This window comes from Rhinopithecus roxellana, chromosome 13, assembly GCF_007565055.1.
Source record: "Rhinopithecus roxellana isolate Shanxi Qingling chromosome 13, ASM756505v1, whole genome shotgun sequence".
NCBI classification, from domain to species: Eukaryota; Metazoa; Chordata; class Mammalia; order Primates; family Cercopithecidae; genus Rhinopithecus; species Rhinopithecus roxellana.
The window spans coordinates 59,379,483-59,405,526 of record NC_044561.1 but is presented as its reverse complement, the minus strand read 5'-3'; the positions used below and the strand labels follow the sequence as shown (position 1 = coordinate 59,405,526).

Sequence of the window (26,044 nt, the reverse complement as noted above, 5' to 3'; positions counted from 1 at the left end):
GTGCAACCATGTAACTAAGTATTGTTTAGTCTTTCTGGTCTCCAGATGAGCTATATAAAAATGAGGTTAGGTCAGTCTCGCTGTGTGCCAGGCACTCGTGAGGAGCAGCTCCTCTAGTGCCCGGCTTCAAACATGGCAGAGGCGGTGGATTTGGGCAGAGATCCCAGTGGACCCATCCATTCCTGGACTCTGTTGGAGAGAGGGAGGAGGGCAGTTCCGTGTCCTTCCACGTGGGGCCCAGCCTGGCCCAGCTCATCCTGCAGGGTGGCCGCATGGTCGGTCCAGGAGCCTGGGAGGTGCGGGCGGAAGCCTTGGGCCACTTCATCTCCACAGGGCGCATCCTGGACTGGTGGAGCGCAGGGCAGCAAGAGGCTGGAGGTGGAGCCTGTTGGCTGGGCCCCGCCTCGCCTCAGGGGACACTGCTGGGAAGGCAAAGCCGAGGGCCCTGGCCAAGGGCGCCACGGAGGCGCCTTCCCTGACCCGGACGACCTGGCCGTCCTGACCAACGTGAGGGAAAACGCCCGCTTGCCAGCTCTGTCCCTAGCAGCGCCTTATGGAGAGCTCGCCCACGCAGCCCTGGTGGCGGGGCCAGGGGCACCAGCGCTTGCCAGGGGGCGCCCGGCGCGCGCCTTCTCCCGGAAACTCCAGCGGAAGACAGGAGCGGGCCGCTGGGCCGCGGATAACTGCAACCACAGAGAGAGAGAACTCCAGATTGGCCTGAAGAAGAGCCTGTGAAGGAAGAAATCCAGGAGAGCGAAGGAGCGGTGGAAAAGATGCTTGCAGAAGCCACCCGGGAGTTGGAGGAGGTGGTGATGGATGAGAGCCCTGATTCTGAAATACACCGAACAATGTGTGATGATGATCCCCCACGCCTGAGGAAGACTCAGAAACACAGCCTGATCAGGAAGAAGAAGAAACAGTTTCTCCACCTGAGGTGGGAGCTGCCATTATGATCATTCCGCAGTTAATGGAGAAGTTTAACTTGGATCTATGGACAGTTACACAGGCCTTCCTAAGCAATGATGGTGAGCTGAAGGCTGCTTCCTCCTTCCTAGCGTCCGGTCAGAGCTGATGGATGATAACCCATTTGGTCCCAGCAAGATGACATAGATTTGCGGAAAGATGACGAGGATAGCAGAGAGGCATTGGTCAAAAAATTTGGTGCTCAGAATGTAGCTCAGAGGATTGAGTTTCGAAAGAAATAATTGGCAAGATAATGAGAAAAGAAAAAAGTCAATGCAGATGAGGTGGTTAAAAAAAATTGTGGCCATTGAACTTTAGAGAGTTCTTGCATTGGAACTGGCCCTTATCTTCTGACCATTGCTGCTGTTGCTCTGTGAGTCCTAGATTTTGTAGCCAAGCAGAGTTGTAGAGCGGGGGATAAAAAGAAAAGAAATTGGATGTATTTACAGCTCTCCTTGAGCAAGTATCAATATTTATGAAAGGAGAATTTAAACCAAAGAACAGGAGGTGTACATAGCAGTAATCCTTTGTTGGAATGGAACTGTTGATATATTAGTGACAAAGTCAAAGGAAATTTAGGGGGCATAGGCCATTTCAGGCAGCATCAGTAATCTCCTACCGTTTGGCAGAAGCTCCTTTAGGTTGTGATAGATTCCAAATAAAGAATTCAGAAATGGGGGAAGATTTAATTATGAGGCCTTGAACATGGATTATCCCCAGACCCTTGTCATTTCTCTCAGTGAGCTCTGATTTCTAGACTGCTTTGAAAACGCCATATTCATTTTGCTAACTTAGTATTTGGGGACCCTGTTCCTTGGCTGTTCTTTACTTGGAACCCTTCTCAGTCAAGTCTGTAGGATGGCTTTCTTTACCCACCACTCCCTCAATTTTGTTTAAAACACGCACGCAACCCTAAGGAGTCTCAAGAATAATCTTACTTGGTTTATGTGTTATTTATTGAGCATAGTTTGTTCCAGCCATTGTGTTAAATTGTAAATATTAGTGGATTGACTCCAGTTTGTTGTGTTGTTTTCATTATTGAAAATAAATATAACTTTGTATTTGAAAAAAAAATGAGGTTATGATATGGGATGATGAAACACAGTAAAGTTGTACCTCAGTGTTTTGATTTAGGGCTTTTCTCCTCATCTTATTTACACTTTTATCACTTTAATGTTTATCCACATGCATTTATCACTTTATTATTATCTTCAATAAACTGTAATTTGTAGAAAAGTTTTAGATTTGCAGCAAAAATGGAAAGGAAGGTACAGAGATGACATAACTTCTATCGCTCCTGTCCCTTACCCACATTGATAGGTATTGTGAGGACCTTATAATAATGATAGTCCTAATTCTTTCCTCCCATTCCTGTATTGTTGCTGTCCGTCATTTCACTTAGATACATGTATAAGTACACATCAGTGTATATAATAAAATACATTGTTGCCGTTACTATTTTGAACACACCCATTAGCTAAGAATTGTTTTTTAAGTTTTTATTTCAACCTCATTCATTCTCCACTGCTTTTTCTTTGTGTGGATCGGAGTTTCTGACCTGTATCATTTCCATTCTCTCAAGACTTTTCTTTCGCTGGGCGTGGTGGCTCACGCCTGTAATCCCAGCGCTTTGGGAGGCCGAGGTGGTGGATCACAACACAAGGTCAGGAGTTTGGACCAGCCTGGCCAACATAGTGAAACGCCGTCTCTACTAAAAATACAAAAAAATTAGCCGGTCGTGGGTGACAGGTGCCTGTAATCCCAGCCACTCAGGAGGCTGAGGCAGGATAATTGCTTGAACCCAGGAGGCGGAGGTTGCAGTGAGCCGAGATCGCACCATTGCACTCCAGCCTGGGCGACAGAGCGAGACTCCCTTGAACCCAGGAGGCGGAGGTTGCAGTGAGCCAAGACTGTGCCACTGCACTCCAGCCTGGGCAACAGAACGAGACTCCGTCTCAAAAAAAAAAAAATTATTATTTTTTAAATTTCTTACAAGGCAGGTCTACACATCTCAGTTGTTGTTTCAGGAAGTCTTTATTCTCTTCCACTACACAAGGATACTTTGGCAGGATACAGAATTCTAGGTTGGTGGGTTTTTTCTCTCATCACTTTATTTGACTCCACTCTTACCTTGCTTGCCTGGTTTCTGAGAAGTCAGACACATTGTAATCCTTATCCTCTATAGAAAAGGTGTTTTTCCCCCCCTTTGGCTTCTTGCAGGATGTGTTCTTTCTTTTCTTTATGTGTATTTTTCTGTAGTTTGAATACGACACGTTTAGATTAGTTTTGTTTTGTTTTTGCTCTTGTTTTTGTTTTGAGACGGAGTCTCACTCTGTGGCATAGGCTGGAGTGCAGTGGCACAATCTTAGCTCACTGCAACCTCCACCTCCTGGGTTCAAGCAGTTCTCCTGCCTCAGCCCCCCGAGTAGCTGGGATTACAGGCACACGCCACCACGCCTGGCTCATTTTTTGTACTTTTAGTAGAGACGGGGTTTCACTGTGTCAGCCAGGCTGATCTTGAACTCCTGACCTCAGATGATCTGCCTGCCTCAGCCTCCCAAAGTGCTGGGATTACAGGTGTGAGCCACCGCACCTGACCTTAGAGTAGTTTTTGAGCATGTATTGTGCTTGGTGTTCTCTGAACTTCCTTAGATCTGTGGTTTGGTGTCTGACGTTAATTTGGATACATTTTCAGTCGTCGTTTGAAATATTTCTTCTCTTCCTTTCTTCTCCTCTTGGTATTTTCATTGTGTTTGTATTACACCTTTGGTAACTGTCCCAGAGTTCTTGGGTATTATCTTCTGTTTTTTTTGTCTTTTTTTTCCTTTAGTTTTCAGTTTGTATTGATACATCCTTAAGCTCAGAGATTGTTTTTTCGGTGGTGTCCAGTCTCCTAATGAGCCCATCAGTGGCATTCTTCGTTTCTGTCATGATGCTTTGCTCTGTGGCTCTTCTTTTCATTTTTTCTTAGAATTCTCATCTCCCTGTTCACACTGCCCACCTGTTGCTGCAAGCTGTCTACTTTCTCCGTTAGAGTCCTTCACATTAATCAGAATTGGTTTCTGTTTCCCGCCTGATAATTCCACTTCCCTGCCCTCTCTCAGTCTGGTTTCGATGAGTCTGGTTTGATGCTTGTTCTGTCTCTTCACGCTATTTTTTGCCTTTTAGTGTGCCTTGCAGTTTTTCTTGGTAGTTGGACAGGATGTACTGGGTGAAGTAGGCCTTTAGCAATGTGGTGGTGAGGGGTGGGAAAGGGGGAAGCGTTTTTTAGTCTTAGGATTAGGTCTCAGCCTTTCGGTGAGCACCTGCCTCTGGATGGTGAACTTCACACATACTTCTCAGTTATCCCCCCACCCCTCATGGGACAAGATGGCTAGAGCAGACTGGAGTTGGGAATTCCCTTCCACTGGGTCAGTTAGGCTCTGATAAAACCCCATCTCTACTAAAAATACAAAAAAGTAGCCGTGTGTGGTGGCACACGCCTGTAGTCCCAGCTACTCGGGAGGCTTGAACCCAGGAGGTGGAAGCTGCAGTAAGCTAAGGTCGTGCCACTGCACTCCAGTCTGGGCCACTGAGCGAGACTCCATCTCAAAAAAGAAAAAAAAAATTAAGTGCTCTGGCCTGTTTCAGAATGGCTCCTTTCCAGGATGGTCTCCTGCTTCTGGCAAGAGAGGATTTTTCTCTGATATTCACCATGATAACCTGGTAGAACTCCAGAGGTAAATCTTAGAAGAATTGCTCCCTGCACACCATGAGTGGGCTCCCCTAGAGTTTTTAGCTCTCGGATTTGTTCACACTGAGGCACTGGCTCCCTTGCAGGTTTCTTCTCTGGTCAGTTGTGATACTCTGTATTCCCGGCTGTCCCCAGATTTGGGCACTGTGATTTGCCCTGTGACCTCATCTCTTTGAGGAATCTAAGAAGACTTGTTTCGTCTTCAGTGTGTTTACCTTGTTACTTGTTAAGTCGGACTTCCAAACTCCTCAGTGTCTCACACACTGAACCAGAAACCCATGTAGCACTGTTTTAAAGCCTCAATATGCATAAATAATACTTTGCCTTTTCCACCTTAATCTTTTCCATTGTTGTTTTTGTTTTTCGTCACTGCATCTTCTCTTCAGAACCTATAGCTCTTGAGATCCTGTCATTGTCAGCACATCTTAAAATATTTTTATATTATGTTATCAGAATATGCTAAGGAATTAAATGAACTTTGAGAAGGTAATTGTTACCTACCAGGCTAGTCTTGAGCTCCTGGGTTCAAGCAGTCCTCCTGCCTCAGCCTCCCCAAGTGCTGGGATTACAGTTTGGGCCACCACACCCAGCCATGGTTACTTTTTTTTTTTTTTTTAATTTGGTAAAGTTTGAATGACCAAGTGTAAGGGTTGGCGTGAGTAGGGATTACAGGATTACTCTGTTAGCAGGCTCTGGGAATCCCATGGTCATGTAGAAAAAGGGATTCCTCCACAATGGGGAGTGTGGTCATCTCCCTCAGTCGCAAACACACCTTGAGTTCAGGGAGACATCTCTCCACACTTGGGCCACCTTCACAGACCCTGGCCGGAATCGATGGCAAAGCTGTAACAGTGATGCCATGTAGCATTGCCTGGTATTCATCGTCCAGCACTGTGATGTGGAGCTCCAATACTCTGCCATCCTCAAAGGGCATATTGTTGGATGTCTCCTCACGCTTCCAGGCCCACACTCATGGCTGTTCATGATCACCCAATGGCTAGAGTACACTCAGAAATGGAAGGCGATGTCTGAGTGCTCACCCGTCTCCGTGTGGAAATGCACCTGCAGCTGTGTGTTGTCGATGAAAGGGAGGATCAGTGTCCCTCTCTCCGGCAAGAACCAGTATACAAGGACACAGGCCGTGTGTAGGGTACGGGCAATGGTGATACTGTTGTCTCCCTCTGGGCGACTCCTCTGAATTGTTACCGGTCTTCTCCATGGTTACTTTCAAAGCCATGTTTTTGCCCTAGACATTAATGTAAGAAATATTTATTGCTTGCTTTTTACTAGGTGTTTTTCCAGACAAGAGGTTGAAGGCAAGGCGGAGTCCTTGCGTTTCAGATTGATATAATCTAATATTTAAAATTCAGGCTTATTTCTTTACAGTGTCTATTCTGGAAGCTTGGCTTTTATGTTAACTATGCATTTACTCGCCTTTTAAAAAATGCTAAGAAAGTGTCTCGTGCTTGTTTTCTTCTCACTACTTTTGGTTTGTTATTTTGTTTAGTAAATTTGTTTGGAAAGATGAATGTGGTTGCTTCTCCTTTTAGAGTCCAAGTGTAGTGTGGTACGGTCTTCAGAGGTTATAAATTGCATCTAATATCTGAGGAAGAGGATCTTAATCGCATGTATGTGAACACAGGTGTAGCAGCACCCTGGAGTGATTTTTGGTGTGAGAACAACTGTGCTTCGAGCCGTCAATCTGCCTTCTGTTCTGGACCTATTTGGTCTCATGTTTTCTTGTGCTTTGTAATCCTTACTTTCAGTACATATTCGTTGAGGGCCTATAACATGTCTGGTTTTAGATGCTGAGTATAGGAAGTCAAATAAGTTAAAGACAACTAAACTACTGTGTGGGCTCTGATAGGAATAGGACTATGCAAAAGGGTACCTTGGGCACACAGAGCAAATACATCTAAATGAGACTTGGGATTGAGAGCGGCTTCCAGGACAGCAGAGCTTGAGTTGAATGTTGAAGAAGCAAGTGGAGGAATTAGCTTGGGCAGCGCTGATGGGTCTTAGAGGAGAAGCAGCCTTCTAGACACTGGAAACTATTTTAACTCTTGGTTTCCAGTCTAGGCAGATAGACCAAGGGTCTAATCTAGAGATAAACCAGATAGGAGGTTAACATTTAATTAAATGAGAGATGATGATGCCTCTGAACTAGATTGGTGACGGTGGGAATAAAGAATAGGGGCCATAAAAGAGATGTTAAAGAGAAAGGAAAAGAGATAAGATCCACAGAAAGTGTTGAGTAGTTCAAAGTGGGAGTGTGGGAAAGGCTTCGTTGCTCCTTCCCAGAATTCTGCTTTGGGTGGCTGAAATACAGAGGAATTTTCTTTTTAACCGTATATCAAGCTAAGCGATTAGTAAAGAAACCCTCAGGTAGCCATCATATATGTAGCTTCAGCAGTTTCCAAGGGAAGGCCAGTCTTGTTTTACCTGTTTCCCCCCTTCCCAGATTATTTGAAGCAAATCCCAGATATCATATCATTTCATCCATAAATATATCCATTTGTCTGTCCAAAAGACACTGGTCTTCAAAAAACAAAAACCCGCAATACATGATCACACATAAAAAGATTACACAGAATTCCTTAATGTTGTCAAATTTCATATTTCCATAGTAGTCCTCCCTCCTTTTTATAATTTGTTTAAAGTCACATTCAAATAAAGTCCATATGTTGTAAATGGTTCTGTTCTTTTAATTTTTTTTTTTTCCCACCCTGAGACAGAGTCTCTCTCTGTCTCCCAGGCTGGAGTGCAGTGGCGTGATTTCGGCTCACTGCAACCTCCGCCTCCCGAGTCCAAGGGATTCTCCTGCTTCAGCCTCCCAAGTAGCTGGAACTGAGGCATGTGCCACCATGCCCAGCTAATTTTTATATTTTTAGTGGAGACAGGGTTTTACCATATTGGCCAGGCTGGTCTCAAACTCCTGGCCTCAGGTGATCCGCCCGCCTCAGCCTCCCAAAGTGTTGGGATTACAGGCGTGAGCCACCACGCCCGGCCTCAGTATTTTTTTATTCTATAGTTTCCCCCTTTTTCTTGCAGTTTATGTTTTGGAGAAACCATGTTTCTCTTTTTCTGTAGATTTTCCCAGCTTGGAAGTTGTTGATTTTACCTCCATTGAATCATTTAACATGTTCTTCTGTTCCCTCTATGCCCTGTAAATTGGTGGTTAAATTTAATCAAATTCAGATTTATGTTGGGGGAACACAATTTTTTTTTTTTAATTGTACTTTAAGTTCTAGGATACACGTACAGAACGTGCAGGTTTGTTACATAGGTATACATGTGCCGTATTGGTTTCCTGCACCCATCAACTCGTCATTTACATTAGGTACTTCTCCTAATGCTAACCCTCCCCCAGCTCCCCACCCCCCGACAGGCAGCTGTGTGTAATGTTCCCCACCCTGTGTCCATGTGTTCTCATTGTTCAATTCCAGCCTAAGAGTGAGAATGTGCGGTGGCTGGTTTTCCGTCTTTGTGATAGTTTACTGAGAATGGTGGTTTCCAGCTTCATCCATGTCCCTGCAAAGGACGTGAACTCATCCTTTTTTTATGGCTGCATAGTAATCCATGGTGTATATGTGTCACATTTTCTTTGTCCAGTCTATCATTGATGGACATTTGGGTTGGTTCCAAGTCTTTGCTATTGTGAACAGTGCTGCAATAAACATACATGTGCATGTGTCTTTATAGTATCATGATTTATAATCCTTCGGGTGTATACCCAGTAATGGGATCGCTGGATCAGATGGTATGGTGTCCGGAATTTATTGAGCTTCTCCATAGTGGAGTGTCTTTTTTTTTTTTTTTTTTTTTTTTTTTTAGTAGAGACGGGGTTTCACTGTGTTAGCCAGGATGGTCTTGATCTCCTGACCTCGTGATCCGCCCGTCTCGGCCTCCCAAAGTGCTGGGATTACAGGCTTGAGCCACCGTGCCCGGCCTTGTGTCCGGAATTTATTCCTTCTGCTGGGTTCTTGGTCTCGCTGACTTCAAGAGTAAAGCCGCGGACCTCATGGTGGGTGTTACAGCTCTTAAAGGTGGCACGTCCAGAGTTTGTTCCTTCCGGTGGGTTCATGGTCTCGCTGACTTCAGGAGTGAAGCCGCAGACCCTTGCGGTGAGTGTTACAGCTCTTAAAGGTGGTGTGGACCCAAAGAGTGAGCAGCAGCAAGATTTATTATGAAGAGCTAAAGAACAAAGCGTGGAAGGGGACGAGGGCGAGTTGCTGCTGCTGGCTTGGGTAGCCAAGCTGGTGTGAGATGGTATCTCATTGTGGTTTTGATTTGCATTTCTCTGATGACCAGTGATGATGAGTATTTTTTCATGTGTCTGTTGGCTGCATAAATGTCTTCTTTTGAGAAGTGTCCGTTCATATCCCTTGCCCACTTTTTGATGGGGTTGTTTTTTTCTTGTAAATTTGTTTAAGTTGTTTGTAGATTCTGAATGTTAGCCCTTTGTCAGATGGGTAGATTGCAAAAATGGGGGAATACAAATTCTTTTTTTTTTTTTTTTTTTTTGAGACGGAGTCTCGCTCTGTGGCCCGGGCTGGAGTGCAGTGGCTGGATCTCAGCTCACTGCAAGCTCCACCTCCCGGGTTCACGCCATTCTCCTGCCTCAGCCTCCCGAGTAGCTGGGACTACAGGCGCCCGCCACCTCGCCCAGCTAGTTTTTTGTATTTTTTAGTAGAGACGGAGTTACACCGTGTTAGCCAGGATGGTCTCGATCTCCTGACCTTGTGATCCGCCCGCCTCGGCCTCCCAAAGTGCTGGGATTACAGGCTTGAGCCACCGCGCCCGGCCCCCTATATGGGACATTCTTTACCACAGGGCTGATGATAGTTTTCCTTTTTATTAAATTTATAATTGGTACATTGGAACTTGATTCACATCATTCTGTATTCAGAGTCTGGCTTCTGAAATGCTGCTGTTGTCATTTTATCTGCATTACTTCTTTCATAGGTCAGGCCTCTTACGGTTGTCAAACTTCTGTTGAGCTCTATATGAAAAATGCACATAACCTATACCCGCATTTGTTTAGCAAAATGGTGTGCACGGGTTCCTGGTGAACATTGCAAATGTGTATCTATAGTAGTGGCCCTACCTTTCTGCGCCCTCCCTCTCTTCCCACATGTCCTTTGGCCATCCTTCCATCTGGCACGCTTATTCTGCCCCCTAATTCTTCAAGATGCTCCATCAGCCAATTTATCCTCCATCAGCCCTTGTAGTTCATCACACTCAATTATCTCTAACCCTCTCCCACCTCCACCCCCTCCACATACCCCAGTGCCCCTGCCTCTCAGGGTGGGATTGATTTTCCTTCTCCTTCTGCCAGCTTTCTCTCTGGGTTAGACTGCCCTGTCAGATTGTAGTGCTGAGGAAAGAAGTGTTCCATCCTAAGCCTCACTTGTACTCTGTGCAGCTGGAGTTGTTTCTCAGCATCCAGCCAAGGCTTCTTTGAAAACACTCACTGGGGAAAAGAACAAGGTTGCATCATCCCTGTAGGTCATGGCTGCAGTGTCTCTTGCTGGTTTTAAAAACAGCTCACTCCTTGGCTCTCAAATGTCCCTTGAAACAATTGCATTGGGTACGTAAGTCATAATAGTTATAATCAATCATTGCCTACTATTTATATATATTTAATTATTTGCCATAATTATGCTAATGCATATCATTAAACCAGATTAACTCTGTTAGTTTTATTTGATCACGACAGTGATCTGTGAGTGCTCTGTCTGTAGTTCCTTGTGCATGCTGCATGATCGAGTGCTCACAACTTAAAGGGAATCCTGGTGAACCTGACAGTGTTGATCTTTTGCTAGCCCCTGAATGCTGTATCTGTTTTTGCTAAAGCTGGGGTAAAAAAGATAACCCTGAAATTTGAGTACCTGTTTAATCAGACACTTAATATACCTTATTTCATTTAGCTCTTAGAATTCTGATGTATGTAGGACTGTTATTTCTTTTACAGGTCAAGAAACTGAAACTTACAGTAATTAATTGAACTATTCTGGTCTTGAGGATATTTGGATTTGAGCTATTTCAAATGAAGACAATAATACCTCACAAGGTTGATGGGAGGATTATAGTGTGTATGTAAAACATGAGTCATAGTGCCTGACACAGCAGTTGTTGTACATACATGTTTCCTGTTCTCAGTAAATTTATGGTATAGAACACTCTTCAAAACATTATATATTTTGTTTGAACTTCATCATCTCTAAAAGTGATCCATTCCATCAGGAGCTATGGCATAAAATTGTATGCACGTAGATCTTGAATAACTACCAGCAGTTCCTTGCTTTTATATACTACTGTTTCACCTGAATTCAATAAATTAAAATAGCATAGAAAGCTATATTTATATTTTGAATTTATATTTTGAATAGTATCATTGGAGCGTTACTTAAAATGGAAAAAAAAAAAAAAGACTAACGTGGTAATTCTTACTGATGCCTGTTGTAGCATCAAACACGTTTCCTGGTATCCCTTGTATTTTTTCACAGATTTTTTTTGGGGAGGGGCGCAGCTTATTGAGATATTCACAAACCGTACAGTTAACTCATTTGAAGTCTACAGTTCAGTGGTTTTAGTATATTTAGAGTGCGCAGCCATGACCAGAGTCAATTTTAGAACATTTTCATGTTCTAAACCCTTCAGCAAGCACACTCCACTCACTTTTTTCCCCATCCTCTGGAAACCACTGAGCTTTGTGCCTGTGTGGATTTGCCTACTGTGGACCTTTCCTGTAAGTGGAATCATACAGCCACACTGTGGCCCTTTGTGCCTGGCTTTTTCACTTAGCAGAATGTTTTTATGGTTTATTTATGTTGTAGCAGGTATTAGTATTTCATTCCTTTATTGCCAGATACCGTTCCATTGTATGACTGATACCACATTTGGTTCATCTGTTCATCAGTTGTTGGACATTTGGGTTGTTTCTACTTTTTGGCTATTATCCGTAATACTGCTATGAATATTCCTGTAAAAGTTCTGGCTGGGTGTGGTGGCTCATGCCTGTAATCCCAGCACTTTGGGAGGCCAAGGCAGGCTGACCACGAGGTCAGGAGATTGAGACCATCCTGGCTAACACGGTAAAACCCCGTCTCTACTAAAAATACAAAAAATTAGCCAGGCGTGGTGGTGGGTGCCTGTAGTCCCAGCTACTCGGGAGGCTGAGGCAGCAGAATGGTGTGAACCCGGGAGGCGGAGCTTGCAGTGAGCCGAAATCGCGCCAGTGCACTCCAGCCTGGGCGACAGAGCGAGACTCCGTCTCAAAAAAAAAAAAAAAAAAGTGTTCTTTGTGTGCTCCTAGGTTTTTATTTCTTTCGGGTATATAGCTATTTGAATTTCTGGGTCATATGATTACTGTGTTTAACCTTTTGAGGAATTGCCAGACTTTTCCAAAGTCACTGCATTACTTTACATTCTCACCAGCAGTGTATGAGGATTCCAGTGTTTCCACATCCTCGCCAACACTTGTCTTTTATTTTTATTTTTAAAGAAACAGGATTTTGCTCTGTTGCACAGGCTGGAATGCCATGACATGATCAAAGCTCACTGCAGCCTCAAACTCCTGAGCTCAAGCAGCCCTCCCACCTCAGCCTCCTGAGTACCTAGGACTGCAGGCGCCACCATGCTCGGCTAATTTTTATTTTTTGTATAGGCTGGGTCTCACTGTGATCCTCCCACCTCACCCTCTGATTACAGGTGTGAGCTGGCACACCCAGCTTTATGTATCTTTTTGAGTGTGACTTGAACAGAGACATGTTCATGTCAGTATTGATGACAGTCAGATGCTTTATTGTTACCCATAAATACAACAGATTCTGTATGGTGTTTTTCCTGGTACATTTCTAAGCATGCACTCTTACCTCTGAGCTACATCCCCACCTCGTGTGTGACATTTCTGGTTGCCTAAGTACCACACTGATTTTTGGGTGGAATGCTAATATCGTTGGCAAACTGCAGAGTTAATTCTTTGAACTGATATGATATGAACAATATCACTTTCTGGTTAAAGTCAATATGTGTGCGAAGGCCTCATATGGCTGATTTAAAAAATCTTTAGAAACACTTTTCATATGTAGTCTGTCTCAATAATAGTGTGTGGATTTTAAAGGAATGCTATACCCAGTTTGGGGAAGGTTTATATGTAGAGCTGCTAAAGGTATTTTAAAGGTTGTCAGTAACACATGTCAACTCAAACCATGTGTTGATTTGGTAAAAGAAGTTAAAATTACGTTTTAGAGTTACATTCTCCCCTGTCATCACGTTGTTTTTGTCTTCCTTATTGTTGTTCTTTAAACAGACTCTGGCTCTGTTGCCCAGGCTGGAGTGCAGTGTCGCGATCACTGCTTACTGCAGCCTTCACCTCCTGGGCTCAAACAGTCCTCACACCTTAACCTCACAAGTAGCTGGGACTGCAGGTGCACGCTGCCATGCCCGGCTCATTTTTGTATTTTTTGTAGAGACAGGGTTTTTCTATGTTCCCCAGGGCTGGTCTTGAACTCTGGAACTCACGCGATCCACCCACCTCGCCCTCCCAAAGTACTGGAATTACAGGCATGAGCCACTGTGCCTGGCCGCCTGTCATCACAGTGTTACTGTGAATATCTAAATACAATTGAATGCATTATCAAGGAGGTGCTATTGTTGAAAATTGGCTCTTTTAGAGGGAGGTGATGAAAAAAACTTAGCTATTATGATGGTTTGTGCAATACACAGCCTGTTTCTGTAATACTAAAATTTCATGGTTTGGGGACAATGGGGAGCGAATCTAAAAAGATTCCTTAAAAGGGTGGTAATGAAAAATAGGTTGAGAAATAGTTCCCTAGCGCATAAAACAGATGCTAGAATATAACTAAGGTCACTAGAGATCATTTAGTCAGACCTTTTCCCCTAGTGTTTTAAAGTAAGGCACAGAGTAAAATAACTTATTTTGTTAAATAGGTAGTACTTACTCTGTGTCAAGCCACTTTTTCTATCCGTGAGGGTAAAAAAAAAAAAAAAAAAAAAAAAAAAAGAGGCCTTTTGCTTCTCTTGGAAGAATGAACGGTTAAGCATGGTGTGACTGTTGTTCTGTCAAGGTGGATGGGAACACAGAGGAAAGGCCACTCACATTAAGTTAGTTTGAACGAAGGCAGGGAAGGATCCAGGAGACGTCATGCTCTGAGTCCAGACCCATCCTTCTAGGCAACTGTAGTGGAATTCGGTTGTTTTTCAAACTTGAGTGTGTTTGAGAACCATTGGATTGCTTGATTTGAAATGCAGCTTCTGAGGCCGGGTTCTGAAGACTGATGCAGGCAGAACCTTGCTTTAGGATTCACTGCTTTACATGGTGGCAGTACAGTAGACATTCTTCAGGGGCAAACACTAGTCTAATTTTTCCTTTTGGACACTAACCCTTTAGGCTGTTGCCTGAATCACTTTCCCAGCAGTCTAGAAATAAGTTCACCCCAACCATGGATTAGAACCCCCACCCACTTTTTATGTCCCCCTCCCCCCGCACTCCCCGTGGCTATGCTGTCACTCCTGTCTTGTTTTATGTTCCGTTTGTGTGTATTTTCTTGAGCACTTTCTTTTGTGGTCATTTTGGGTGTGGGATACCTTTACCTACTGCTGTTTATAATAAAGGCAGTGAGTCTCGTCTTTTTTTCCTAGTCACAGAGTATTTCGTTAAATCCTGGGTGTTACAGTGAAAGGATAGTGTCAAGTCAAGGGAGAGCAGCCAGCATTATCTGGGACTGATAGAAAGAAAGGGAGGAACACACATGGGGTATTGTTCAAGTACGAGCTAACCTGCTACTCATTGATGTTGTAGAGCTGATGTTGAAACTCAGAAGCCTGCAGGGCCAGACAGGTGACTAACTTAATGGAGGGGATGGGGCCTGATGCGGTTAATGAGCTGGAGGATCCATGTCCAGTCTGAGAGGCAGCCCCCTGTTAGTGCCAGCTGAGTCATGAAGAACTGTCAATCAGTCAGACTTGATTTTTCAAGAAAAGGGAGATATCCAGATTATTTTTTTGTAAGCTCCTCCAAATTTTTTTTTTTTTCAATGTTGGACAACCAGTGAAAAACAAGACAAAACTGCAGACCAAAGCAAACATTGCTGCCTGTTACCAGTATGCAATTTCTTATGCATTCCATGGAACTGACTAGTTGACAGTCTTTTCAGATTGACAGTCCATGAACACGAATTTGCCTGTATTTCTAAGACTCAGACCTTGGCAGAAAGATCGGAAAGCAAGGTAGAATTTGGAGACTGGTTGTATAATTGCAAGATCACACTTTTGTGAATTGCTGATTAGAATTAGTCAAACTAATTGTAGTCAGCAATTCACAAAAGTGAGATCCATGGTGCAGTGTCTCTTCTCTCATCTCTTAAGTTTATGAAACCCTGAGTACCTTTTGAACTGTGTAATCTGACAAGAAAGATGTCTGGAGAATTAACAAGTTCTATTTTTGTTTGGTCCAGTGAAAATTCTGGACAGACCACAAACACATTTTTCCTAGAATAAACTCACTAGAGCTCTTTTAATTCTTAAAAAAAAAAAAAAAAAAAAAATCAATAGGAGCAGGACCATCCAACTTGATCCAGTAAAACAGTGATTTTTTTCTCATAGTCGTCCTGTCGCTTGTATTATACAGTGTCTCTCTGGCCAAATTAATTAATATATCAGATGTTCTGAAACATACTGTAATAAAGTAGATTTGGGGTCATAGCTATGGATTACCAGTTATCCTCCAAGAGTGCTGGGCAAAGCAAAGGTAAAATTCTGAAACTTTTTTAGTTTATTTCTTTTCTTTCGCTTCTTTCTTTCCTTTTCTCCCTCCTTCCCCCCTTCCCCCTCCCTCCCTCCTTCCCCCTTCCTCCCTCCCTCCCCCTTCCTTCCTCCCTCCCTCCCTCCTTCCTTCCCTCCCTTTCCTTCCTTCCTTCCATCTTTCCTTCCTTCCTTCCTTCTTTCCTTCCTTTCTTCCTTCCTTCCTTCCCTCCCTCCCTCTTTCTTTCTCCCTCTGTCACCCAGGCTGGAGCACAGTGGCGCCATCTCAGCTCACTGCAGCCTCCTGAGCTCAAGAGATTCTCCTGCCTCAGCCTCCTGGGTAGCTGGGACTACAGGTACATGCCACTGCACTCGGTTAATTTTTTATATTTTTAGTAGAGATGAGGTTTCACCATGTTAGCCAGGATGGTCTTGATCTCCTGATCTCGTGATCCGCCTGCCTCGGCCTCCCAAAGTGCTGGGATTACAGGCGTGAGCCACCGCGCCCAGCCTTGAGTTTCTTGATATACCATTTGCTGTTAGCTTAAATTATGCCAACTATAGCCCAGGCTTAATTCAACATTTAAATAAGGTTCTGTGCACAATAATCCAACACAGCACTTCTGTTACAACCGCAACATTAGCTGTGTCTAGTTCACAAATAAACTGCAGTGACGCAAGAAAGACTCGGGTTGCTGGTTCCACCTTTGACTTGTAACCTTCTGTAATGGTCTTTCATCAGATGCTAAGCTGCCAGAGCATCCCTTATGAATTAACCGGCCACTCTTTGGGAAGCTGCTTTTGTACCACTTCCGGTTCTGACAACCTTCTTCTCAAGTTGAGCTGTGCCTACTTCTGAAATGACTGTGCAATGCTGAGTTTGTCACCAGTGAGTCTTCCCCAGGCAGGGAAGTCCTGCGGGACCAGTATCAGTCCTCGGTCAGGAAGAGGCTGTATAAATAGTGGATGCTCACACTCTAGAGAAGGGGGCAGAGGAGAAGGGAAGTGTTGAGCCCCGGATGTGAACTCCTCCTATTTTTGTTTCAGGGTAATTAATGTTTCCTTAAGTGAGCTAAGCCCTGGGCTCTTGCACCTCTGGCTTTCAGGCCTGGATCAGCAATCTTTACGCAGGAGCTGGGGGTGGGGGAAAGGATTTTGTATTTCATGTCATCCCCAAATGAACGAAGTAGTATGAGAGCAGCACTTTCTGAAGCTTGGACTTGAGGCTGGAGAATGGGTTGTGGAAGGTGAACATTTTCCTTTTAAAATCCTGGTGACTTGGGGAGAACTGGTCTCTGCCGAGTCTCTTGTTGCAGTCTAATGACTGCAGCTTTCAGAGACGCAGTTGGATTGTCTGGTGTTGGTTTCTAGTTCTCTGCTGAGTGTTTGCGCGATTAGATGGTCTTGCCCCTGTCTGCTGTTCTGCCTTCCCTGTCTTCCTCTTCCCCCTTGGCCTCCTAAATTAGATACATTCCCCCTCTGCTCCCAGACGTCTCCATCTCCTCATCCCCTGACAGAGCAATCATTTATCAAGTTGTTTCACGCGTTGTCGGGAGGGGGGCCCTGGGGACTCAGTTTGTTTCGTCCCTTTGTTGAAGCTCCACGGGATCAGCCAGCTTAGTCTCCAGCCAACTGCTGAGAGTTGCCGGACTCCAGGAGCAAATGTTAAAGGGGCCGCCTTTCATCTACTTGCTGTGACTTCAACCTTTCTATTTAAATTCCAGCTTATTGGAACTCACATACATACACTTCCTCGACATGTTTTTGATCATATATTTCTTTTTCATTATATACCTCCCCATCCATACCATCACCGAGGACCTGAAATAGATTTTTAATAATATATTACCGTAGACATATTTTGTAAGTAGGAGTTCCTGCTTTTTTATGATGTCTTTTTAGATATGCTTTGACTTACCAAGGTGTCACACTGTTCACTGTCTGTAGAAATTTCTAAATAGTATAGGGATTTAAAAAAAGATTTTAAAGTTTGTCAGACTTTAAAATGCAAGGTATCACTGCTTCTCAGTAGGAGTGATGCACGTTTTCCAGTGTCTGTACAACGATAAAAGGAAAAATTTCCTTCGACTTCAAGGATGTATAGTGTGAATGTTAACCATTGTTGACCATGAATTTGAAAGATGGATGTTACTTACTGTAACTTAATAGTTTAAAAGGACAGTGTTTCTTTTGTGGAGTAATAGAAATGAGACTTTGATGTTAATGAAAATTTTTTTCTGTGATCTAGGAATATTTCCTCCCAATATTTTATTATGAAAACTTTCAAATAAACAGAAAAGTTGAAAGAATTGTACATCGTATGTGGGGTTTTAAAAACGCATTTCTTTAGCAAGCTGAATATAACATGCAGTAATATAGTGGACACTAAAGTTGTGCTTGGAAGCACAGTAACAACAAAAATGCCCCAGATGACATGCGTTACAAACAGAACATTTCTAAAACGAGTCCCTTTCAACCTGAACAGGGCCCAAAGCTGAGCCCAGAACCTAAAGTTGTGTAGTATTGAGTTTAGTGGGGAAAATGTTTTCCCTTCTCATCACGTTTTTTCGGTTGAAAATATTTAATCACTTTGATGAGACTTGTCGACTGACAAGTAGTTTATAATGAGAGTAAATTGTCCTTAGTGCCATGATTAGGTTCCTGTATTTGGAGTCTCTTAAAACAACTTAATTTAACATCAAAATGAGCCCAGAATGTTTTCCCTTAAGGCAAGCTTGTCCAACCCACCCACCCGCAGGCCGCCTGCAGCCTGGGACGGCTTTGAGGCCAACACAAATTCATAAACTTTCTTAAAACATTTTGAGATTTATTTTTATTTTTTTGCAAATTTTTTTTTTAAAAAACTCATCAGGTATCATTAGTGTTAGCGTAGTTTATGTGTGGCCCAAGACAATTCTTCTTCTTCCAATGTGGGCCAGGGAAGCCAAAAGATTGAATAACCCTGTCGTAAGGTATGTCCTTATTAATGGGATGATTTCCAGCTGAAAAACTTAAGTGTGTTATTTCTTCCTAATTTTTCACAATGAAACTTAATAAATTGTAATTGTTAAGAAAAAAGTGGTTTTCCTTTTTTCTTATATGAATACTGTTTCGCTGGATGTGGTGGCTTGTGCTTGGGATCCCAGCACTTTGGGGGAGGATCACTTGAGGCCAGAACTTGGAGACCAGCCTGGGCAACAGTGAGACCTCATCTCTATACGTTATTTTTTTTAAAGTATATATATATAAAAGCAAGAAGACCTTGCATTAATTCTGAAAATTAATGTGTACTACTTGCTAGGTATTTTTCTAGCAGTGAATAAAACACATAAAAATCCTTTTGGAACATGGATTCTATGGAAGAAGAAAGACTCCCCCCGCCTTTTTTTTTTTGGATGTTCCATATAGCTAGTATTGGCAAATACTTTCTGTAAAGGGTCAAATATTAAATACTTTAGGCTTTGAGTGCCAGATAATTTCTGTTGCAGTTACTGAATTTACTACAAAAATAAATGGGCAAGGCTGTGTTTCAGTAAAGCTTTATTTATACTAACAGGTGTTAGACCATAGCTTACTAACCTCCTGCTCTAAGGCGTACACACACACGGACATGCAACAGATTTAAGAAAAAAGTATTTGCAAAGCAGGTGACAGAGAGTTAATATTATAATAGACAAACAGCCCAGTGGAACAATGGGCAAAGGATATGAATAGGTGGCAAGTCACAAAAGAATAAATCTTAATGACAAAAAAAAAAAAACAACCCTGAAAAGATCTGACTGGCAAAAATCATTAAGTAATATCTGTGATTGGAAAGCAAAAGGAATCCTCTTATACATTACTAACAGAAAGTTAGACTGATGCAGCCTTTTTGAAAAACAATCTGGTAATACCTATTAAAATTTAACTGTCTAATCTCTGTCTCTTGAAGTGAAGCTGGGACTTCTCTATTGATTATTGATCTGATATCTGACTTGAAGAAATGAGGGGGGTGGTTATATAGCATTATATAGCAAAGAGATGTAAGAAAACAAGAAAAACAATTTCAAGTCTCTGAAGAGATTTATTAGAAACAGAAATTTGACTACCACTCTCTTGTCCCTCCCCCTCTGTTCCCTTCTCAACATGACAATTATATAATCATTACAGACATCCCCTGTTTTCTGAGACTTTTTTTTAGTAACCAAAAGTTCAAAAAAGTGTAGTGGCTTGTATCTGTTGATTATATTTTCTAATGTCATGGGTATTCAGCTGACAGCTGACTGTCAGGTCTTATTAACACTTTTTTTGAGGGGGAGGGGGAGGAGGGTGATGGAGACCTGCTCTGTCCAGTGTGGAGTGCAGCAAAGTGATCTCGACTTACCCACAACCTCCACCTCCTGGGTTCAAGTGATTCTCCTGCCTCAGCCTCCAGACTAGTTGGGATTACAGGTGTGTGCCACCACGCCTGGCTAATTTTTGTATTTTTAGTAGAGACGGGGTTTCACTGTGTTGGCCAGGCTGGTCTTGAACTCCTGACTTGAGGTGATCCACCTGCCCCGGCCTCTCAAAGTGTGGAGATTACAGGCGTGAGCCACTGCGCCTGGCCTATTAACACATTAAAATGATGTATGTTGAGGGAGCAAGTACTGGCTGTTGTTGGGAATCTGGGATGGCCATAGATAGATCTTTCCTGCGCCAGATACAGGAGGAATATGATGGAAGGCAAAAGTGTGATAATACTGTACTAGGCTGATAATCTTAACACAGAGCCTTTAAATTTTAGTTTAGCAGATAATATTTGTATTGTAGTATGGCATTTTTAAACCACTCACCATGATTTGTATAGAATAATGCATCATTTATTCTTTTTGAGACAGAGTCTCGCTCTGTCGCCCGGGCTGGAGCGCAGTGGCTGGATCTCAGCTTACTGCAAGCTCCGCCTCCCAGGTTTACACCATTCTCCTGCCTCAGCCTCCCAAGTAGCTGGGACTACAGGCGCCCGCCACCTCGCCCAGCTAGTTTTTTGTATTTTTTAGTAGAGATGGGGTTTCACCGTGTTAGCCAGGATGGTCTCGATCTCCTGACCTCGTGATCCGCCCGTCTTGGCCTCCCAAAGTGCTGGGATTACAGGCTTGAGCCACTGCACCCGGCCTGCATCATTTATTCTAACGTGATGAAAGTTTCTTTTAAAAAGTAGCTGGGGGAGATTGACTAGAGGTTAAATGGTTTCCCTGTGTCTTACTCTGTGGACCCCACCCCCTGTTTTTTGAATGAGTGAATGTTCTTTTTTGAGGATATTGCCAAAGGATAAGTTATCTAGATGTCTCAGTCCTGGGTCTATGAATAGGTTGTTTTTCTAGTCTTAATAGATTATTTCTGGTTTGAAGAATTTTACATGAGAACAAGATTAAGAAAGATGATAAATAATTGTTTGACTTAAGTCCTTTATGAAACAGAACTTTACAGAAATATGATTAAGATGTATAACTCACTTTGTGGTAAGAATTTCATGGAACATGTTAAAGTATCAAATAAAGTTCCATAGGGAGGTGATATCACACACCATACTCTGTCTTACAATTTTTGTCTCTCACAAGGAAAAGATTCAGATGTTCTGAACATATTTCTGTGCAGGAAGGGAGTGGCAGTCCTGTTGACTTCGTTTTCATTGACCATCTTCTTAGAATCAAACTCTCATCTTTTTGAAATTACACAAAGTTGGGAAGCTATTTACATTATTAACAGCTTTACCTATTTTGAATTCAGAAGAAGATGCAAGGAGAGAAAGACAGTTAGAAAAAGAACCCCAAAACAAGAGCATGTCACAGTAGAAAAGTTCCGTGTGAAATTCAGAATTTGGTCCCCTTTGGAGCTCTCGGGAATCCATGGTGAGGGAAGCTTGTTAAAAGTGCAGATGAGGCCAGGCGCGGTGGCTCACTCCTATAACCCCAGAACTTCAGGAGGCCAAGGTCAGGGAGGATAGCTTGAGGCGAGGAGTTCTGGAGTAGCCTGAGCAACATAGTGAGACCCCCATTTCTATAAATATATGTATATATATTTAAGTTAGTGGGTGTAGTTGGTGCACATCTTGTACTAGGGAGGCTGAGGCAGGAGGATCACTTGAGCCCAGGAGTTCAAGGCTGCCGTGAGCTTTGATCGCACCACTGGGTTTTTTTGTTTTATTTATTTATTTTTTTTTGAGACGGAATCTCGCTCTGTCACCCAGGCTGGAGTTCAATGGTGTAATCTCGGCTCACTGCAACCTCCACCTCCCGGGTTCAAGCAGTTCTCTGCCTCAGCCTCCTGAGTAGCTGGGATTACAGGCACCGCCACCACTGCCTGGCTAATTCTTGTATTTTTAGTAGAGATGGGGTTTCACCATCTTGGCCAGGCTAATCTTGAACTCCTGACCTTGTGATCCACCCGCCTTGGCCTCCCAAAGTGCTGGGATTACAGGCGTGAGCCACCGTGCCTGGCCAGTTACTAGAAGGTATTAGTAATTCACAGGCTTCCATAGTGAGCCACGGTGCCCAGCCGAGCACTAGATGATAATAGTAATCCACAGGCTTCCGTAGAATTATTCACATTTTTGCTTCATGTCTGAATCAGTCATAGGTGTTAATGGCAGTTTGTATTTGCATTTGTTTTATTTTTTAAACTTTGTCTTGGAAGAAAACCCTTTCTTCTATTGGAATAGTGGAACCTTTTTCTATTCTTTCATCGGTCTCCATTTACTTGCTGTCCAGTCTGCCAGTGGTATGTCCTGGTGTGTTCCTTTGTACTGTTTGCTTCTGAGCGTCTCTTCCTGCCCTCTAGCTTGTTTTCTTGAAAAACAAACAAAACCTCTCACCAGCCATTCTACAAATCCTTGAATCCGTAATGCCCAGGAAAGCAAGGCAGGTAGAATGTTGGGCATCCAGTTAGAGCTGATGTGCTTTAAGGTAAATTTCCCGTTTTTAATTTTAACAGTCAGTAATGTTGTTTTGGGCGATTTCTCTATTAAATTTCTGTTTGGCTGTAACTTGTTAGTAACTGTAATAATATTTTACATAGTTTTATTATCTGTGGAATTAATCTTATTAAGAAAGGAAAAGAGGACAGAATCCCTGTAAGCAACAGGAGTGTTAGAGACTCTCTGGGAGCCAAGGGCAGATGGTGGAAAGGCACCAACAGGGAGGAGACAAGATCATATTCAGTCCCAGGATTTTACTCATCTCTAATTCTGACCCAGAAGAAGAGAGGAAAAAAAGTTACTGCTTCTTTAAAGAGACTTTTTGGCAGGTCCTTTGACTCTGGCTTAGCAGCTAAAGTTCTTTGAAGTAGGCAGCGAGGATGGGCCTTTCTCTGCAGCAGCACCCCGCACCTTCACATCGCCTGTTCCATGCACTTCTGTTGTCTTTAGACTCCCCACTCCTCCTGATCTCCTTCCTGGTTTAGCCTACTTGATTTTTTTAGGTTACTTACCAGATTCCAGGAGGCATTGAGGATGTCAGCTCTTAAGATGGGCCTGACAAGCTGAGGAGAGACATAAAAGTTGATAGAGGCACAGAGATTCAAACTAGGAAAACATTTTGACATATAGGACAGAAGAGAACAAAAGTAGTGTAGCCATACTGTAAACAAGCAGAATGAGATGACTAAAGGCAAGGTTGTTTAGATAGTTCACCTTCTTTTTTGGTCCACTGAAACATTAATTAAACTCTATAGGCTTCACCCTTCCCCCCAGGTATTTGCATGTGCAGGCACACATACACGCTTCGCTGGTAGGACTGGCAGTGCACCCGGCCTCTGGTTAGTCGGTCTGTGGTGTCCCCTGGAACTTAGTACAGTTCAGTCGTCTTGTCAGCCTCTCTGTCAGGCCCTGGTGGTTTCTTTTCACAGTATACTTGCAAAGTTGATTGTAGACAGTGAAGCGTTTGCTGGCTAATGCAGATTGTGTTAATTCCTCAGCTGGCATCTGAAGCACCAGGTGACACATGAATAAGCAACTCTTTTAGGTTGTCAGGCTGGTAAGGAGTACTTAAAAATAGCCTTGGCCAGGTGCAGTGGCTCATGCTTGTAATCCCAGCACTTTGGGAGACCAAGGCGGGCGGATCAGTTGAGGTCAGGAGTTCGAGACCAGCCTGGCCAACATGGCAAAACCCCATCTCTACTAAAAATACAAAATATTAGCCGGCGTGGTAGTGCATGCCTGTAGTCCCAGCTGCTCAGGAGACTGAGCAGAGAATCGCTTGAACCCAGGAGGAGGTTGCAGTGAGATCATGCCGCTACACTGTAGCCTGGGCGACAAAGTGAGACTCCACCTAAAAAACAAACAAACAAACAAAATAAACCTTGAACTACCACCATCAAGATTTCTCATGGAGAAGTCATACAAAATGAGAAATTGCAATAGTATCCTGTTCACACCAAACTGAACCCTGCCTAGAACTAATCCTGAAAGAACTAGTCAGAGCAAGCTAAGGCTTAAACAGAAGTCTTTTTCTTCTACACAAAATCAAAGGGTTAGTGAAAGCTTTCATTAGGATCACCCTTGAGTTTACTGTGTTAATTACATCAGGACAGTAGCAGTACTTTTCTTTCTTTCTTTCTTTATTTTTTTAAAGACGGAGTCTCTCTCTTTCAGAGCCCAGGCTGGAGTGCAGTGGCACGATCTCAGTTCACTGCAAGCTCCGCCTCCCAGGTTCACACCATTCTCCTGCCTCAGCCTCCTGAGTAGCTGGGACTACAGGTGCCCGCCACCACGCCCGGCTAATTTTTTGTATTTTTTTTTTATTTAGTAGAGATGGGGTTTTACCATGTTAGCCAGGATGGTCTCGATCTCCTGACCTTGTGATCCGCCTGCCTCGGCCTCCCAAAGTGCTAGGATTACAGGCGTGAGCCACCGCGCCCGGCCAGTACCAGTATTTTTCAAGGAAGGTGATACAGATAATTATCTGATAGCTACACTAAAAAGAATACTCCACATACACAAAAAACAAGTATCCTTACTATGAAAAAGAATGTGTGCTAATTTATTTTCTCTTTGAAGAACTGATTTGATCTTTGACTTCTCAAACAGCTAAAATTTTATTTTCCTCTTTATTTTACTACTTTTATATCCTTAAATGCTTTTGAATACTATAATACATATTAACAATTTGGATTTGTTAGACTATTCATATACCTCCTATTAAGTTATAAGTCTAATTGTCATATGTAAGGGAAGCATTATACTTCATGACCCTTAGGTCATGACCCTATAGATCTTAATCTATAGGTTTTCATTTCCTTGAGAAGAATTTGATCCAGCCAGGTTTGGTGGCTTATTGCCTGTAACCTCAGCACTTTGGGAGGCTGAGGTCAGAGGATTGCTTGGGGCCAGGAGACCAGTCTAGGTGACAGAGCAAGACCTTGCCTCTAGAAAATAATAAATGAATTAATGAATTGGATGCCATAGCAGTTTAATTGGTTCAAGACCCTTGCTGTTCAAAGTGCAGTCATCTCTAGGTTTCCATGGGGGATTGATTTCAGGACCCCTGTGGATATGAAAATTCGTGGATACTCAATTCCTTTATATAAAATGGTATAGTATTTACATATAACCTATGCACATCCTGCTTTTTATTGTTGTTGTTGTTGTTATTATTATTATTATTATTATTATTATTATTATTATTATTACTTGAGGCAGAGTCTCACCCTGTTGCCCAGGCTGGAGTGCAGTGGTGCAGTCTTGGCTCTCTGCAACCTCCGCCTCCTGGGTTTAGGCAATTCTCCTGTCTCAGCCTCCTGAGTAGCTGGGACTACAGGCGGGCGCCACCATGCCTGGCTAATTTTTGTATTTTTAATAGAGATGGAGTTTTGCCATGTTGGCCAGGCTGGTCTCGAATTCCTGACCTCAAGTGATCCTCCTGCTGCAGCCTCCCAAAGTGCTGGGACCCTGCACCTGGCCACTGCTGTATACTTTAAACCATCTCTAGATTACACAGTGTAAATGCTATATACATAGTTGTTACACCATGTTGGTTTTTTATTTGTATTATTTGTATTGTTTTATTCCCGAATGTTTTCTGTTCATGGTTGGCTGAATCTGCTGACATGGACGCTGTGGATGTGGAGAGCGAACTGCACAGTCCCTGCATCAATGGTGTCAGCATCACCTAGGAGCTTGTTAGAGATACCTCACTCCAGACCTAGATGAATCCAAATAGCCATTAAAAAAAACTCAGCAGGTGGTTTCAGTGCACATTGAAAAACACTGTTCTGGAGCAGTAGTTGTTTTAGCTACACTTAAAAATCCAAAGTCGGGTGTTGTGGCACATGCTGATAGTCCCAGCTGTTAAGGAGGCTGGGGCAGGAGGATTGAGCGAGCCTGGGAGCTATGATTGTACCATGTTCGGAGTTGGTTCCTTCTGGTGGGTTCTTGGTTTCACTGACTTCGAGAATGAAGCCACGGACCTTCACTGTGAGTGTTACAGCTCTTAAAGGTGGTGCGGACCCACCGGGCGCGGTTGTCATGCCTGTAATCCCAGCACTTTGGGAGGCCGAGACAGGCGGATCACAAGGTCAGGAGATCGAGACCATCCTGGCTAAAACGGTGAAACCCCGTCTCTACTA

The 26,044-nt window shown here is 43.2% G+C and overlaps 1 protein-coding gene and 1 pseudogene across 4 annotated transcripts in view; both read left to right on the top strand.

The window, feature by feature from the left end:
* LOC104676303 (cat eye syndrome critical region protein 2) overlaps positions 1-26,044 on the top strand; it is a 194,332-nt gene that overhangs the window by 56,077 nt on the left and 112,211 nt on the right. The gene's annotated exons all lie outside the window — the stretch shown is intronic.
* On the top strand, positions 133-1,205 carry LOC104676312 (annotated as a pseudogene).